Source organism: Ambystoma mexicanum, unplaced genomic scaffold (genome assembly GCF_040938575.1).
Source record: "Ambystoma mexicanum isolate Mex_15411 unplaced genomic scaffold, UKY_AmexF1_1 Mex_scaf34, whole genome shotgun sequence".
Taxonomy (NCBI): Eukaryota; Metazoa; Chordata; class Amphibia; order Caudata; family Ambystomatidae; genus Ambystoma; species Ambystoma mexicanum.
This window is the reverse complement of record NW_027182449.1, coordinates 1,348,203-1,363,384: the sequence shown is the minus strand read 5'-3', so window position 1 is coordinate 1,363,384 and position 15,182 is coordinate 1,348,203. Positions and strand designations below refer to the sequence as shown.

The following is a 15,182-nucleotide window of genomic DNA, read 5'->3' as shown; positions in this document are numbered from 1 at the left end:
TTGGTTGAGGCCCTTACCTTCTCGGGCTGGTGGCCTACAAGTCCAGGAAAGAAGCAGGCCCAGTAACAGCAGCTGAGGCCCCCAGACCAGCCCAGCCCAGGCAGGCATCAGCAGAAGGCTGACTCTCTACCCCACTGCTGCTCCAAGTTGGTTTGGCAAAAGTTTGCAAAGAAGATGCCTGTAAATTTAGCTCACGCCACACTAGCACTCACCCAGGCGTCGTTTCCTTACAAAAATAGAAAGCATCTCTAAAAAAGAAGAAATAAACACACACACAATTTTCCTGCTGGGGACTCCTCGACTCTTTGGAAGGCAGAGGGCGATGTTGGTTGAGGCCCTTACTTTCTCCGGCTGGTGGCCTACAAGTCCAGGAAAGAAGCAGGCCCAGTAACAGCAGCTGAGGCCCCCAGCCCAGCCACGCCTAGGCAGGCATCAGCAGAAGGCTGACTCTCTACCCCACTGCTGCCCCAAGTTGGTTTGGCAAAAGTTTGCAAAGAAGCTGCCCGTGAATTTACCTCAAGCCACACTAGCACTCATCCAGGCGTCAGTTCCTTGCAAAAATAGAAAGCACCTCTAAAAAAAGAAGAAATAAACACACACACAATTTTCCTGCTGCGGTCTCCTCGACTCCTTAGAAGGCGGAGGGCAACCTTCGCCGCTGGTGGCCTTCACATGCAGGAAAGAAGCACACCCAGGAACAGCAGCTGAGGCTCCCAGCCCAGGCAGGCTTCAGCTGAAGGCCGACTTGGGAAGCACTGAGGCCAGACCCTGGGCTCCTGGGTCCCTCGGTTGAAGGCTCGAGGCCAGACCCCTTGGCTCCTGTGTCCCTTGGCTGAAGGATCGACCAGTGCTCGACCAGGCTCGATCAGGCGAGATATTAGGTAGCATGGGGCCCAGCTGGGACTTCTAGGAAGCTTAGGGTGACGGCCGCTTCTGCCCCATCATCCAGAGGCCTGGCTATGGAGAGGCATGATGTGGCCTCCCTCCCTTCCTGCCTCTTGTAGGCACTTCTCCCCCGTGAGCACTTCCCGCTCCAGGTGTCCCCTTGTCTCCCAGGGTGCACTCTTCCTCTAGAGCCCACATATGCAGATGAGGCCCATCCACTTGCCTCCCCTAGCTGTAGGGGGCCTTGCGCGTCCACTGGAGAGAAAACGGGGAGACGCTGGAGGTGCTTTGCCAGGGACACGAGTGGCCCTTTCTGGCTGCATCCACCCACCCGAGGCGGCAAGCTGCTGCCCTGGCTTCAGTCTCCTGCTGCTGCTGCTGCTGCTCCAAGTTAGTTTGGCGACAACGTGTCCGCCTCTGACGGGGCTCTGCATTGGAGCGAGGGCTGCTGTCTGCCCCTGTGCCTTTTTCACGCGCCGTGTTTGTTAAAATTAAAAGCGGAATGGAGGAAAAATGTAGTTCAAGACGGAGAAGACGAACGCCGCCTATCGGGCACAGAGTAGCAAAATGCCTACAGCACCTGGTATTCCCAGGCGGTCTCCCATCCAAGTACTAACCAGGCCCGACCCTGCTTAGCTTCCGAGATCGGGCGCATTCAGGGTGGTATGGCCGTAGGCGAAGAGTGCGCCGATTCCGAGCCTCTTGTGCTGTGTCGGCTCCTCCGACGTCCACTGCCCTCTTGCAAGGCTGAACGCTGTCCTCTGCAGTGTGCTTCTGCCCTTCTTTTTGCCTCAAGCTCAGGAGCCACAGCTGCCAGCTTGGAAAAGCAACGAGCAGCTCCATGCACCCACTTTTGAAATACCCACTTGCCTACTCATGTTTGCAAAGAAAGTGTCTGTAAATTCAGGCCAAGCCACACTTGCACTCACTCACCCAAGCATCCGTTCCTTACAAAACTTTAAAAAAAAACTCGGAAAGAAAGATGGAAATAAACACACACACAATTTTCCTGCTGGGGGCTCCTCGACGCTTTGGAAGGCAGAGGGTGATGTTGGTTGAGGCCCTTACCATATCGGGCTGGTGACCTACAAGTCCAGGAAAGAAGCAGGCCCAGTAACAGCAGCTGAGGCCCCCAGCCCAGCCCAGCCGAGGCAGACATCAGCTTACGGCTGACTCTCTACCCCACTGCTGCCCCAAGTTGGTTTGGCAAAAGTTTGCAAAGAAGCTGCCCGTGAATTTACCTCAAGCCACACTAGCACTCACCCAGGCGTCAGTTCCTTACAAAAATAGAAAGCACCTCTAAAAAAAGAAGAAATAAACACACACACAATTTTCCTGCTGCGGTCTCCTCGACTCTTTGGAAGGCAGAGGGCGATGTTGGTTGAGGCCTTACCTTCTCAGGCTGGCGGCCTACAAGTCCAGGAAAGAAGCAGGCCCAGTAACAGCAACTGAGGCCCCCAGCCCAGCCACGCCTAGGCAGGCATCAGCGGAAGGCTGACTCTCTACCCCAGTGCTGCCCCAAGTTGTTTTGGCAAAAGTTTGCAAAGAAGCTGCCCGTAAATTTACCTCAAGCCACACTAGCACTCACCCAGGCGTCGGTTCCTTACAAAAATAGAAAGCATCTCTAAAAAAGAAGAAATAAACACACACACAATTTTCCTGCTGGGGACTCCTCGACTCTTTGGAAGGCAGAGGGCGATGTTGGTTGAGGCCCTTACTTTCTCCGGCTGGTGGCCTACAAGTCCAGGAAAGAAGCAGGCCCAGTAACAGCAGCTGAGGCCCCCAGCCCAGCCACGCCTAGGCAGGCATCAGCAGAAGGCTGACTCTCTACCCCACTGCTGCCCCAAGTTGGTTTGGCAAAAGTTTGCAAAGAAGATGCCTGTAAATTTAACTCACGCCACACTAGCACTCACCCAGGCGTCAGTTCCTTACAAAAATAGAAAGCACCTCTAAAAAAAGAAGAAATAAACACACACACAATTTTCCTGCTGCGGTCTCCTCGACTCTTTGGAAGGCAGAGGGCGATGTTGGTTGAGGCCTTACCTTCTCAGGCTGGCGGCCTACAAGTCCAGGAAAGAAGCAGGCCCAGTAACAGCAACTGAGGCCCCCAGCCCAGCCACGCCTAGGCAGGCATCAGCAGAAGGCTGACTCTCTACCCCAGTGCTGCCCCAAGTTGGTTTGGCAAAAGTTTGCAAAGAAGCTGCCCGTAAATTTACCTCAAGCCACACTAGCACTCACCCAGGCGTCGGTTCCTTACAAAAATAGAAAGCATCTCTAAAAAAAGAAGAAATACACACACACAATTTTCCTGCTGGGGACACCTCGACTCTTTGGAAGGCAGAGGGCGATGTTGGTTGAGGCCCTTACCTTCTCGGGCTGGTGGCCTACAAGTCCAGGAAAGAAGCAGGCCCAGTAACAGCAGCTGAGGCCCTCAGACCAGCCCAGCCCAGGCAGGCATCAGCAGAAGGCTGACTCTCTACCCCACTGCTGCTCCAAGTTGGTTTGGCAAAAGTTTGCAAAGAAGATGCCTGTAAATTTAGCTCACGCCACACTAGCACTCACCCAGGCGTCGTTTCCTTACAAAAATAGAAAGCATCTCTAAAAAAGAAGAAATAAACACACACACAATTTTCCTGCTGGGGACTCCTCGACTCTTTGGAAGGCAGAGGGCGATGTTGGTTGAGGCCCTTACTTTCTCCGGCTGGTGGCCTACAAGTCCAGGAAAGAAGCAGGCCCAGTAACAGCAGCTGAGGCCCCCAGCCCAGCCACGCCTAGGCAGGCATCAGCAGAAGGCTGACTCTCTACCCCACTGCTGCCCCAAGTTGGTTTGGCAAAAGTTTGCAAAGAAGCTGCCCGTGAATTTACCTCAAGCCACACTAGCACTCACCCAGGCGTCAGTTCCTTACAAAAATAGAAAGAATCTCTAAAAAAGAAGAAATAAACACACACACAATTTTCCTGCTTCTATCCCCTCGACTCCTTGGAAGGCGGAGGGCAACCTTCGCCGCTGGTGGCCTTCACATGCAGGAAAGAAGCACACCCAGGAACAGCAGCTGAGGCTCCCAGCCCAGGCAGGCTTCAGCTGAAGGCCGACTTGGGAAGCACTGAGGCCAGACCCTGGGCTCCTGGGTCCCTCGGTTGAAGGCTCGAGGCCAGACCCCTTGGCTCCTGTGTCCCTTGGCTGAAGGCTCGACCAGTGCTCGACCAGGCTCGATCAGGCGAGATATTAGGTAGCATGGGGCCCAGCTGGGACTTCTAGGAAGCTTAGGGTGACGGCCGCTTCTGCCCCATCATCCAGAGGCCTGGCTATGGAGAGGCATGATGTGGCCTCCCTCCCTTCCTGCCTCTTGTAGGCACTTCTCCCCCGTGAGCACTTCCCGCTCCAGGTGTCCCCTTGTCTCCCAGGGTGCACTCTTCCTCTAGAGCCCACATATGCAGATGAGGCCCATCCACTTGCCTCCCCTAGCTGTAGGGGGCCTTGCGCGTCCACTGGAGAGAAAACGGGGAGACGCTGGAGGTGCTTTGCCAGGGACACGAGTGGCCCTTTCTGGCTGCATCCACCCACCCGAGGCGGCAAGCTGCTGCCCTGGCTTCAGTCTCCTGCTGCTGCTGCTGCTGCTCCAAGTTAGTTTGGCGACAACGTGTCCGCCTCTGACGGGGCTCTGCATTGGAGCGAGGGCTGCTGTCTGCCCCTGTGCCTTTTTCACGCGCCGTGTTTGTTAAAATTAAAAGCGGAATGGAGGAAAAATGTAGTTCAAGACGGAGAAGACGAACGCCGCCTATCGGGCACAGAGTAGCAAAATGCCTACAGCACCTGGTATTCCCAGGCGGTCTCCCATCCAAGTACTAACCAGGCCCGACCCTGCTTAGCTTCCGAGATCGGACGAGATCGGGCGCATTCAGGGTGGTATGGCCGTAGGCGAAGAGTGCGCCGATTCCGAGCCTCTTGTGCTGTGTCGGCTCCTCCGACGTCCACTGCCCTCTTGCAAGGCTGAACGCTGTCCTCTGCAGTGTGCTTCTGCCCTTCTTTTTGCCTCAAGCTCAGGAGCCACAGCTGCCAGCTTGGAAAAGCAACGAGCAGCTCCATGCACCCACTTTTGAAATACCCACTTGCCTACTCATGTTTGCAAAGAAAGTGTCTGTAAATTCAGGCCAAGCCACACTTGCACTCACTCACCCAAGCATCCGTTCCTTACAAAACTTTAAAAAAAAACTCGGAAAGAAAGATGGAAATAAACACACACACAATTTTCCTGCTGGGGGCTCCTCGACGCTTTGGAAGGCAGAGGGTGATGTTGGTTGAGGCCCTTACCATATCGGGCTGGTGACCTACAAGTCCAGGAAAGAAGCAGGCCCAGTAACAGCAGCTGAGGCCCCCAGCCCAGCCCAGCCCAGGCAGGCATCAGCTTAAGGCTGACTCTCTACCCCACTGCTGCCCCAAGTTGGTTTGGCAAAAGTTTGCAAAGAAGCTGCCCGTGAATTTACCTCAAGCCACACTAGCACTCACCCAGGCGTCAGTTCCTTACAAAAATAGAAAGCACCTCTAAAAAAAGAAGAAATAAACACACACACAATTTTCCTGCTGCGGTCTCCTCGACTCTTTGGAAGGCAGAGGGCGATGTTGGTTGAGGCCTTACCTTCTCAGGCTGGCGGCCTACAAGTCCAGGAAAGAAGCAGGCCCAGTAACAGCAACTGAGGCCCCCAGCCCAGCCACGCCTAGGCAGGCATCAGCGGAAGGCTGACTCTCTACCCCAGTGCTGCCCCAAGTTGTTTTGGCAAAAGTTTGCAAAGAAGCTGCCCGTAAATTTACCTCAAGCCACACTAGCACTCACCCAGGCGTCGGTTCCTTACAAAAATAGAAAGCATCTCTAAAAAAGAAGAAATAAACACACACACAATTTTCCTGCTGGGGACTCCTCGACTCTTTGGAAGGCAGAGGGCGATGTTGGTTGAGGCCCTTACTTTCTCCGGCTGGTGGCCTACAAGTCCAGGAAAGAAGCAGGCCCAGTAACAGCAGCTGAGGCCCCCAGCCCAGCCACGCCTAGGCAGGCATCAGCAGAAGGCTGACTCTCTACCCCACTGCTGCCCCAAGTTGGTTTGGCAAAAGTTTGCAAAGAAGCTGCCCGTGAATTTACCTCAAGCCACACTAGCACTCATCCAGGCGTCAGTTCCTTGCAAAAATAGAAAGCACCTCTAAAAAAAGAAGAAATAAACACACACACAATTTTCCTGCTGCGGTCTCCTCGACTCCTTAGAAGGCGGAGGGCAACCTTCGCCGCTGGTGGCCTTCACATGCAGGAAAGAAGCACACCCAGGAACAGCAGCTGAGGCTCCCAGCCCAGGCAGGCTTCAGCTGAAGGCCGACTTGGGAAGCACTGAGGCCAGACCCTGGGCTCCTGGGTCCCTCGGCTGAAGGCTCGAGGCCAGACCCCTTGGCTCCTGTGTCCCTTGGCTGAAGGCTCGACCAGTGCTCGACCAGGCTCGATCAGGCGAGATATTAGGTAGCATGGGGCCCAGCTGGGACTTCTAGGAAGCTTAGGGTGACGGCCGCTTCTGCCCCATCATCCAGAGGCCTGGCTATGGAGAGGCATGATGTGGCCTCCCTCCCTTCCTGCCTCTTGTAGGCACTTCTCCCCCGTGAGCACTTCCCGCTCCAGGTGTCCCCTTGTCTCCCAGGGTGCACTCTTCCTCTAGAGCCCACATATGCAGATGAGGCCCATCCACTTGCCTCCCCTAGCTGTAGGGGGCCTTGCGCGTCCACTGGAGAGAAAACGGGGAGACGCTGGAGGTGCTTTGCCAGGGACACGAGTGGCCCTTTCTGGCTGCATCCACCCACCCGAGGCGGCAAGCTGCTGCCCTGGCTTCAGTCTCCTGCTGCTGCTGCTCCAAGTTAGTTTGGCGACAACGTGTCCGCCTCTGACGGGGCTCTGCATTGGAGCGAGGGCTGCTGTCTGCCCCTGTGCCTTTTTCACGCGCCGTGTTTGTTAAAATTAAAAGCGGAATGGAGGAAAAATGTAGTTCAAGACGGAGAAGACGAACGCCGCCTATCGGGCACAGAGTAGCAAAATGCCTACAGCACCTGGTATTCCCAGGCGGTCTCCCATCCAAGTACTAACCAGGCCCGACCCTGCTTAGCTTCCGAGATCGGACGAGATCGGGCGCATTCAGGGTGGTATGGCCGTAGGCTAAGAGTGCGCAGATTCCGAGCCTCTTGTGCTGTGTCGGCTCCTCCGACGTCCACTGCCCTCTTGCAAGGCTGAACGCTGTCCTCTGCAGTGTGCTTCTGCCCTTCTTTTTGCCTCAAGCTCAGGAGCCACAGCTGCCAGCTTGGAAAAGCAACGAGCAGCTCCATGCACCCACTTTTGAAATACCCACTTGCCTACTCATGTTTGCAAAGAAAGTGTCTGTAAATTCAGGCCAAGCCACACTTGCACTCACTCACCCAAGCATCCGTTCCTTACAAAACTTTAAAAAAAAACTCGGAAAGAAAGATGGAAATAAACACACACACAATTTTCCTGCTGGGGGCTCCTCGACGCTTTGGAAGGCAGAGGGTGATGTTGGTTGAGGCCCTTACCATATCGGGCTGGTGGCCTACAAGTCCAGGAAAGAAGCAGGCCCAGTAACAGCAGCTGAGGCCCCCAGCCCAGCCCAGGCAGGCATCAGCTTAAGGCTGACTCTCTACCCCACTGCTGCCCCAAGTTGGTTTGGCAAAAGTTTGCAAAGAAGCTGCCCGTGAATTTACCTCAAGCCACACTAGCACTCACCCAGGCGTCAGTTCCTTACAAAAATAGAAAGCACCTCTAAAAAAAGAAGAAATAAACACACACACAATTTTCCTGCTGCGGTCTCCTCGACTCTTTGGAAGGCAGAGGGCGATGTTGGTTGAGGCCTTACCTTCTCAGGCTGGCGGCCTACAAGTCCAGGAAAGAAGCAGGCCCAGTAACAGCAACTGAGGCCCCCAGCCCAGCCACGCCTAGGCAGGCATCAGCGGAAGGCTGACTCTCTACCCCAGTGCTGCCCCAAGTTGTTTTGGCAAAAGTTTGCAAAGAAGCTGCCCGTAAATTTACCTCAAGCCACATTTACCTCAAGCCACACTAGCACTCACCCAGGCGTCGGTTCCTTACAAAAATAGAAAGCATCTCTAAAAAAGAAGAAATAAACACACACACAATTTTCCTGCTGGGGACTCCTCGACTCTTTGGAAGGCAGAGGGCGATGTTGGTTGAGGCCCTTACTTTCTCCGGCTGGTGGCCTACAAGTCCAGGAAAGAAGCAGGCCCAGTAACAGCAGCTGAGGCCCCCAGCCCAGCCACGCCTAGGCAGGCATCAGCAGAAGGCTGACTCTCTACCCCACTGCTGCCCCAAGTTGGTTTGGCAAAAGTTTGCAAAGAAGATGCCTGTAAATTTAACTCACGCCACACTAGCACTCACCCAGGCGTCAGTTCCTTACAAAAATAGAAAGCACCTCTAAAAAAAGAAGAAATAAACACACACACAATTTTCCTGCTGCGGTCTCCTCGACTCTTTGGAAGGCAGAGGGCGATGTTGGTTGAGGCCTTACCTTCTCAGGCTGGCGGCCTACAAGTCCAGGAAAGAAGCAGGCCCAGTAACAGCAACTGAGGCCCCCAGCCCAGCCACGCCTAGGCAGGCATCAGCGGAAGGCTGACTCTCTACCCCAGTGCTGCCCCAAGTTGGTTTGGCAAAAGTTTGCAAAGAAGCTGCCCGTAAATTTACCTCAAGCCACACTAGCACTCACCCAGGCGTCGGTTCCTTACAAAAATAGAAAGCATCTCTAAAAAAAGAAGAAATACACACACACAATTTTCCTGCTGGGGACACCTCGACTCTTTGGAAGGCAGAGGGCGATGTTGGTTGAGGCCCTTACCTTCTCGGGCTGGTGGCCTACAAGTCCAGGAAAGAAGCAGGCCCAGTAACAGCAGCTGAGGCCCCCAGACCAGCCCAGCCCAGGCAGGCATCAGCAGAAGGCTGACTCTCTACCCCACTGCTGCTCCAAGTTGGTTTGGCAAAAGTTTGCAAAGAAGATGCCTGTAAATTTAGCTCACGCCACACTAGCACTCACCCAGGCGTCGTTTCCTTACAAAAATAGAAAGCATCTCTAAAAAAGAAGAAATAAACACACACACAATTTTCCTGCTGGGGACTCCTCGACTCTTTGGAAGGCAGAGGGCGATGTTGGTTGAGGCCCTTACTTTCTCCGGCTGGTGGCCTACAAGTCCAGGAAAGAAGCAGGCCCAGTAACAGCAGCTGAGGCCCCCAGCCCAGCCACGCCTAGGCAGGCATCAGCAGAAGGCTGACTCTCTACCCCACTGCTGCCCCAAGTTGGTTTGGCAAAAGTTTGCAAAGAAGCTGCCCGTGAATTTACCTCAAGCCACACTAGCACTCACCCAGGCGTCAGTTCCTTACAAAAATAGAAAGAATCTCTAAAAAAGAAGAAATAAACACACACACAATTTTCCTGCTTCTATCCCCTCGACTCCTTGGAAGGCGGAGGGCAACCTTCGCCGCTGGTGGCCTTCACATGCAGGAAAGAAGCACACCCAGGAACAGCAGCTGAGGCTCCCAGCCCAGGCAGGCTTCAGCTGAAGGCCGACTTGGGAAGCACTGAGGCCAGACCCTGGGCTCCTGGGTCCCTCGGTTGAAGGCTCGAGGCCAGACCCCTTGGCTCCTGTGTCCCTTGGCTGAAGGCTCGACCAGTGCTCGACCAGGCTCGATCAGGCGAGATATTAGGTAGCATGGGGCCCAGCTGGGACTTCTAGGAAGCTTAGGGTGACGGCCGCTTCTGCCCCATCATCCAGAGGCCTGGCTATGGAGAGGCATGATGTGGCCTCCCTCCCTTCCTGCCTCTTGTAGGCACTTCTCCCCCGTGAGCACTTCCCGCTCCAGGTGTCCCCTTGTCTCCCAGGGTGCACTCTTCCTCTAGAGCCCACATATGCAGATGAGGCCCATCCACTTGCCTCCCCTAGCTGTAGGGGGCCTTGCGCGTCCACTGGAGAGAAAACGGGGAGACGCTGGAGGTGCTTTGCCAGGGACACGAGTGGCCCTTTCTGGCTGCATCCACCCACCCGAGGCGGCAAGCTGCTGCCCTGGCTTCAGTCTCCTGCTGCTGCTGCTGCTGCTCCAAGTTAGTTTGGCGACAACGTGTCCGCCTCTGACGGGGCTCTGCATTGGAGCGAGGGCTGCTGTCTGCCCCTGTGCCTTTTTCACGCGCCGTGTTTGTTAAAATTAAAAGCGGAATGGAGGAAAAATGTAGTTCAAGACGGAGAAGACGAACTCCGCCTATCGGGCACAGAGTAGCAAAATGCCTACAGCACCTGGTATTCCCAGGCGGTCTCCCATCCAAGTACTAACCAGGCCCGACCCTGCTTAGCTTCCGAGATCGGACGAGATCGGGCGCATTCAGGGTGGTATGGCCGTAGGCGAAGAGTGCGCCGATTCCGAGCCTCTTGTGCTGTGTCGGCTCCTCCGACGTCCACTGCCCTCTTGCAAGGCTGAACGCTGTCCTCTGCAGTGTGCTTCTGCCCTTCTTTTTGCCTCAAGCTCAGGAGCCACAGCTGCCAGCTTGGAAAAGCAACGAGCAGCTCCATGCACCCACTTTTGAAATACCCACTTGCCTACTCATGTTTGCAAAGAAAGTGTCTGTAAATTCAGGCCAAGCCACACTTGCACTCACTCACCCAAGCATCCGTTCCTTACAAAACTTTAAAAAAAAACTCGGAAAGAAAGATGGAAATAAACACACACACAATTTTCCTGCTGGGGGCTCCTCGACGCTTTGGAAGGCAGAGGGTGATGTTGGTTGAGGCCCTTACCATATCGGGCTGGTGACCTACAAGTCCAGGAAAGAAGCAGGCCCAGTAACAGCAGCTGAGGCCCCCAGCCCAGCCCAGCCCAGGCAGGCATCAGCTTAAGGCTGACTCTCTACCCCACTGCTGCCCCAAGTTGGTTTGGCAAAAGTTTGCAAAGAAGCTGCCCGTGAATTTACCTCAAGCCACACTAGCACTCACCCAGGCGTCAGTTCCTTACAAAAATAGAAAGCACCTCTAAAAAAAGAAGAAATAAACACACACACAATTTTCCTGCTGCGGTCTCCTCGACTCTTTGGAAGGCAGAGGGCGATGTTGGTTGAGGCCTTACCTTCTCAGGCTGGCGGCCTACAAGTCCAGGAAAGAAGCAGGCCCAGTAACAGCAACTGAGGCCCCCAGCCCAGCCACGCCTAGGCAGGCATCAGCGGAAGGCTGACTCTCTACCCCAGTGCTGCCCCAAGTTGTTTTGGCAAAAGTTTGCAAAGAAGCTGCCCGTAAATTTACCTCAAGCCACACTAGCACTCACCCAGGCGTCGGTTCCTTACAAAAATAGAAAGCATCTCTAAAAAAGAAGAAATAAACACACACACAATTTTCCTGCTGGGGACTCCTCGACTCTTTGGAAGGCAGAGGGCGATGTTGGTTGAGGCCCTTACTTTCTCCGGCTGGTGGCCTACAAGTCCAGGAAAGAAGCAGGCCCAGTAACAGCAGCTGAGGCCCCCAGCCCAGCCACGCCTAGGCAGGCATCAGCAGAAGGCTGACTCTCTACCCCACTGCTGCCCCAAGTTGGTTTGGCAAAAGTTTGCAAAGAAGCTGCCCGTGAATTTACCTCAAGCCACACTAGCACTCATCCAGGCGTCAGTTCCTTGCAAAAATAGAAAGCACCTCTAAAAAAAGAAGAAATAAACACACACACAATTTTCCTGCTGCGGTCTCCTCGACTCCTTAGAAGGCGGAGGGCAACCTTCGCCGCTGGTGGCCTTCACATGCAGGAAAGAAGCACACCCAGGAACAGCAGCTGAGGCTCCCAGCCCAGGCAGGCTTCAGCTGAAGGCCGACTTGGGAAGCACTGAGGCCAGACCCTGGGCTCCTGGGTCCCTCGGCTGAAGGCTCGAGGCCAGACCCCTTGGCTCCTGTGTCCCTTGGCTGAAGGCTCGACCAGTGCTCGACCAGGCTCGATCAGGCGAGATATTAGGTAGCATGGGGCCCAGCTGGGACTTCTAGGAAGCTTAGGGTGACGGCCGCTTCTGCCCCATCATCCAGAGGCCTGGCTATGGAGAGGCATGATGTGGCCTCCCTCCCTTCCTGCCTCTTGTAGGCACTTCTCCCCCGTGAGCACTTCCCGCTCCAGGTGTCCCCTTGTCTCCCAGGGTGCACTCTTCCTCTAGAGCCCACATATGCAGATGAGGCCCATCCACTTGCCTCCCCTAGCTGTAGGGGGCCTTGCGCGTCCACTGGAGAGAAAACGGGGAGACGCTGGAGGTGCTTTGCCAGGGACACGAGTGGCCCTTTCTGGCTGCATCCACCCACCCGAGGCGGCAAGCTGCTGCCCTGGCTTCAGTCTCCTGCTGCTGCTGCTCCAAGTTAGTTTGGCGACAACGTGTCCGCCTCTGACGGGGCTCTGCATTGGAGCGAGGGCTGCTGTCTGCCCCTGTGCCTTTTTCACGCGCCGTGTTTGTTAAAATTAAAAGCGGAATGGAGGAAAAATGTAGTTCAAGACGGAGAAGACGAACGCCGCCTATCGGGCACAGAGTAGCAAAATGCCTACAGCACCTGGTATTCCCAGGCGGTCTCCCATCCAAGTACTAACCAGGCCCGACCCTGCTTAGCTTCCGAGATCGGACGAGATCGGGCGCATTCAGGGTGGTATGGCCGTAGGCGAAGAGTGCGCAGATTCCGAGCCTCTTGTGCTGTGTCGGCTCCTCCGACGTCCACTGCCCTCTTGCAAGGCTGAACGCTGTCCTCTGCAGTGTGCTTCTGCCCTTCTTTTTGCCTCAAGCTCAGGAGCCACAGCTGCCAGCTTGGAAAAGCAACGAGCAGCTCCATGCACCCACTTTTGAAATACCCACTTGCCTACTCATGTTTGCAAAGAAAGTGTCTGTAAATTCAGGCCAAGCCACACTTGCACTCACTCACCCAAGCATCCGTTCCTTACAAAACTTTAAAAAAAAACTCGGAAAGAAAGATGGAAATAAACACACACACAATTTTCCTGCTGGGGGCTCCTCGACGCTTTGGAAGGCAGAGGGTGATGTTGGTTGAGGCCCTTACCATATCGGGCTGGTGGCCTACAAGTCCAGGAAAGAAGCAGGCCCAGTAACAGCAGCTGAGGCCCCCAGCCCAGCCCAGGCAGGCATCAGCTTAAGGCTGACTCTCTACCCCACTGCTGCCCCAAGTTGGTTTGGCAAAAGTTTGCAAAGAAGCTGCCCGTGAATTTACCTCAAGCCACACTAGCACTCACCCAGGCGTCAGTTCCTTACAAAAATAGAAAGCACCTCTAAAAAAAGAAGAAATAAACACACACACAATTTTCCTGCTGCGGTCTCCTCGACTCTTTGGAAGGCAGAGGGCGATGTTGGTTGAGGCCTTACCTTCTCAGGCTGGCGGCCTACAAGTCCAGGAAAGAAGCAGGCCCAGTAACAGCAACTGAGGCCCCCAGCCCAGCCACGCCTAGGCAGGCATCAGCGGAAGGCTGACTCTCTACCCCAGTGCTGCCCCAAGTTGTTTTGGCAAAAGTTTGCAAAGAAGCTGCCCGTAAATTTACCTCAAGCCACATTTACCTCAAGCCACACTAGCACTCACCCAGGCGTCGGTTCCTTACAAAAATAGAAAGCATCTCTAAAAAAGAAGAAATAAACACACACACAATTTTCCTGCTGGGGACTCCTCGACTCTTTGGAAGGCAGAGGGCGATGTTGGTTGAGGCCCTTACTTTCTCCGGCTGGTGGCCTACAAGTCCAGGAAAGAAGCAGGCCCAGTAACAGCAGCTGAGGCCCCCAGCCCAGCCACGCCTAGGCAGGCATCAGCAGAAGGCTGACTCTCTACCCCACTGCTGCCCCAAGTTGGTTTGGCAAAAGTTTGCAAAGAAGATGCCTGTAAATTTAACTCACGCCACACTAGCACTCACCCAGGCGTCAGTTCCTTACAAAAATAGAAAGCACCTCTAAAAAAAGAAGAAATAAACACACACACAATTTTCCTGCTGCGGTCTCCTCGACTCTTTGGAAGGCAGAGGGCGATGTTGGTTGAGGCCTTACCTTCTCAGGCTGGCGGCCTACAAGTCCAGGAAAGAAGCAGGCCCAGTAACAGCAACTGAGGCCCCCAGCCCAGCCACGCCTAGGCAGGCATCAGCGGAAGGCTGACTCTCTACCCCAGTGCTGCCCCAAGTTGGTTTGGCAAAAGTTTGCAAAGAAGCTGCCCGTAAATTTACCTCAAGCCACACTAGCACTCACCCAGGCGTCGGTTCCTTACAAAAATAGAAAGCATCTCTAAAAAAAGAAGAAATACACACACACAATTTTCCTGCTGGGGACACCTCGACTCTTTGGAAGGCAGAGGGCGATGTTGGTTGAGGCCCTTACCTTCTCGGGCTGGTGGCCTACAAGTCCAGGAAAGAAGCAGGCCCAGTAACAGCAGCTGAGGCCCCCAGACCAGCCCAGCCCAGGCAGGCATCAGCAGAAGGCTGACTCTCTACCCCACTGCTGCTCCAAGTTGGTTTGGCAAAAGTTTGCAAAGAAGATGCCTGTAAATTTAGCTCACGCCACACTAGCACTCACCCAGGCGTCGTTTCCTTACAAAAATAGAAAGCATCTCTAAAAAAGAAGAAATAAACACACACACAATTTTCCTGCTGGGGACTCCTCGACTCTTTGGAAGGCAGAGGGCGATGTTGGTTGAGGCCCTTACTTTCTCCGGCTGGTGGCCTACAAGTCCAGGAAAGAAGCAGGCCCAGTAACAGCAGCTGAGGCCCCCAGCCCAGCCACGCCTAGGCAGGCATCAGCAGAAGGCTGACTCTCTACCCCACTGCTGCCCCAAGTTGGTTTGGCAAAAGTTTGCAAAGAAGCTGCCCGTGAATTTACCTCAAGCCACACTAGCACTCACCCAGGCGTCAGTTCCTTACAAAAATAGAAAGAATCTCTAAAAAAGAAGAAATAAACACACACACAATTTTCCTGCTTCTATCCCCTCGACTCCTTGGAAGGCGGAGGGCAACCTTCGCCGCTGGTGGCCTTCACATGCAGGAAAGAAGCACACCCAGGAACAGCAGCTGAGGCTCCCAGCCCAGGCAGGCTTCAGCTGAAGGCCGACTTGGGAAGCACTGAGGCCAGACCCTGGGCTCCTGGGTCCCTCGGTTGAAGGCTCGAGGCCAGACCCCTTGGCTCCTGTGTCCCTTGGCTGAAGGCTCGACCAGTGCTCGACCAGGCTCGATCAGGCGAGATATTAGGTAGCATGGGGCCCAGCTGGGACTTCT

The 15,182-nt window shown here is 54.6% G+C and overlaps 4 non-coding genes and 1 pseudogene across 4 annotated transcripts; all 5 read right to left on the bottom strand.

Moving 5' to 3' along the window:
- Positions 1–1,453: 1,453 nt before the first annotated feature.
- LOC138559053 (5S ribosomal RNA) lies at positions 1,454–1,562 on the bottom strand (annotated as a pseudogene).
- A 3,125-nt stretch (positions 1,563–4,687) lies between these two features.
- LOC138558815 (5S ribosomal RNA) lies at positions 4,688–4,806 on the bottom strand. The gene has a single exon (XR_011298934.1). It is a non-coding gene; the product is annotated as a 5S ribosomal RNA (ribosomal RNA).
- A 2,146-nt stretch (positions 4,807–6,952) lies between these two features.
- LOC138558813 (5S ribosomal RNA) lies at positions 6,953–7,071 on the bottom strand. Its single transcript, XR_011298932.1, has one exon. It is a non-coding gene; the product is annotated as a 5S ribosomal RNA (ribosomal RNA).
- A 3,136-nt stretch (positions 7,072–10,207) lies between these two features.
- On the bottom strand, positions 10,208–10,326 carry LOC138558812 (5S ribosomal RNA). Its single transcript, XR_011298931.1, has one exon. It is a non-coding gene; the product is annotated as a 5S ribosomal RNA (ribosomal RNA).
- A 2,146-nt stretch (positions 10,327–12,472) lies between these two features.
- On the bottom strand, positions 12,473–12,591 carry LOC138558811 (5S ribosomal RNA). The gene has a single exon (XR_011298930.1). It is a non-coding gene; the product is annotated as a 5S ribosomal RNA (ribosomal RNA).
- Positions 12,592–15,182: the final 2,591 nt, after the last annotated feature.